The sequence below is a fragment of the Limulus polyphemus genome, unplaced genomic scaffold (assembly GCF_000517525.1).
Source record: "Limulus polyphemus unplaced genomic scaffold, Limulus_polyphemus-2.1.2 Scaffold5987, whole genome shotgun sequence".
NCBI lineage: Eukaryota > Metazoa > Arthropoda > Merostomata > Xiphosura > Limulidae > Limulus > Limulus polyphemus.
The window spans coordinates 2,342-4,682 of NW_013671597.1; positions in this window are offsets into that span (position 1 = coordinate 2,342).

A 2,341-nucleotide genomic window follows, 5' to 3' on the forward strand; every position below is an offset into this window, starting at 1 on the left:
GATATTCACACCACTGCAGGATACTTAAACTCAAATGCAGCCAGAAGAACCACTGTCTTATCTTATGCAAAATCTGTAGAATCTCATGTTACAAAGTACTGGGGATCACTAACTGTAACAAAGGCTTACAACCACATCTTGGTAGTCGATAACAACAGTACATCACCCCTTCCTACACTTGTAACTGCTTGTTCAGATACACTTCAGGACTGGAATTGTTGCTCACGTTACTTTCACCATTTGAAGTGCTTCTCAGCTAAAGTAAGAACCTATAATGGTGTGGCAGTCTTGGAAAACTAGTTACAAAATCACAAGACTAAAGACTTCTTGCTTGGTCACAGGATGAGATCAATCTTTTGGTTTCAGTTTTAAGCCTGTCCTTTTAAATGTTGTAATAGCATTTCAGCATTCTCAGCTTCAGACTGTGTGAGCAAACACTAAGATGTCATCGACATAGATACAGGCAATTTTTAATTTCAGCCTTTTCAGTGTAAGTTCCATTAGCTTCTTAGAAGTAGCGGGCATTATACACAGGCCGAATGGCATGAAAGAAAACTTACACAAAGTCGAGCGCTTGTCATACAGCTCGACTTTCAATTATTCATATAACTGATTTATCTCAATGAACCATTGGGCCTCTTCTAGCGCATCCAGATGCTCATCTCGGTTCTTTAATTCTGCATCCCAGCGCTGGCTACAACTCAAGTAGTATAAAGAGGCCTGAACAGAAACTGTATGGTTGTGTTCACGAAAGTTAATAATCGAAAAGCTTCGTGTAATATGTAAGGAACAAGGGTATGATGTAAGTTCAGTGTCAGTCTTGTTTGTTTGTTAGCTATGGATTTCGCGCAAAGCTTCACAAGGGCTATCTGCGCTAGCCGTCCCTAATTTAGCAGTGACAGACTAGAGAGAAGGCAGCTAGTCATCACCACCCACCACCATCTCTTGGGCTACTCTTTTACCAACGAATAGTGGGATTAACCGTCACATTATAATGCTTTCACGGCTGAAAGGGCGAGCATGTTTGGTGTGACAGGGATTCGAACCCGCGAGTCGAGCATCCTAACCACCTGGCCATGTCGGGCCAAACAGTGTCAGTCAGTTAGTTTAGTTTTAGAAGTGAGAGTTATCACGTCTATTCTGCTGTTCAATTACTCGGTGTTTGTCGATCAATTAGCTTTGCAAGGAAACTTTAGTGTACGCCTTGCAGTTTGTAGTGAAACTTTAAGTTTGCCTATATCCAGTTGCGGATTTTATATTATGAAATGTTTATTTATGAAATCAGGCCTACAGGCGACCGTGGATGTAAAAAATATTACTGAAAAAATTAATTAATTCATTACTATTGTGAGAACTGGACTCGGCATTATTTATACCAAATAATCCAAAAGAACCCTCAATGATAAAATATATTACAACACAGGTGTCAGAAAATCCTGTCCTTCAGTCACGTTATTTGAGGGTTTTCATATATATTAAACATGCGATATACATATAATTTAAGAACAACAAGGAACCTTTTGTTTCATCTAGGCCGTCCTACCCACTAAACTCCATGCAGCAATAATACAACTTACGGTAACTCAAATGTAATGCCTTGAACTCACTGAAATTAAAACCACTTGCCAACTTTTGTTACTCCTCAATGTAGATAGTAATACCCAATAGTTTGATGTAGCAAACGTTACCAGTCAATATCATTAATGTAAAACAAAAACAAAGGTTGAAGCACTGAGGCACACAACAGTAACAAAGGTCCAGTTTGACTGAACTCCATTAATAACAACATTTTGCCTTTTATCACTCAAACACTGCACAATCCAATCTTTCAATAAACTCCCAATGATGTGATTTTTTAAAACTAACCTTCTGTATTTAATACTTTTCAAAAACTGAACAAGATATTCTTTAATGAACCCATTCTCTCTCTATTTTATGGATCATATTTCACTAAATGGATTTGAAAAACTTCTGTTATCGGCATCTTTTTCACAATCCCCCCTACAAAAATAAGGCTAACTGGTCTGTAATATTAGGACAACTTTTATCACCCTCTTTAACAACATGAGTAAGATTAGTATCTTGCTGATCCTCAGGCATCCTCTCACTGTCTATTGACCAACCAAATACGAGAAAGGCTTTCAAGTCTGATCTTAGATTGAACTTATCTCTAATATTTACTATAGAAAGCTCAGAGTCTGTAATATTGCTAACATGTTCTCGTCTGAAACAGAGCAAGAAAAACACTTCAAAGATCAGTTACTTTTTCTTCAACAAAAATCAAGCCATCAGTAACCTTTAATGACCCAATCATTGTTTTAGGTTTAAATAAAGCCATCAG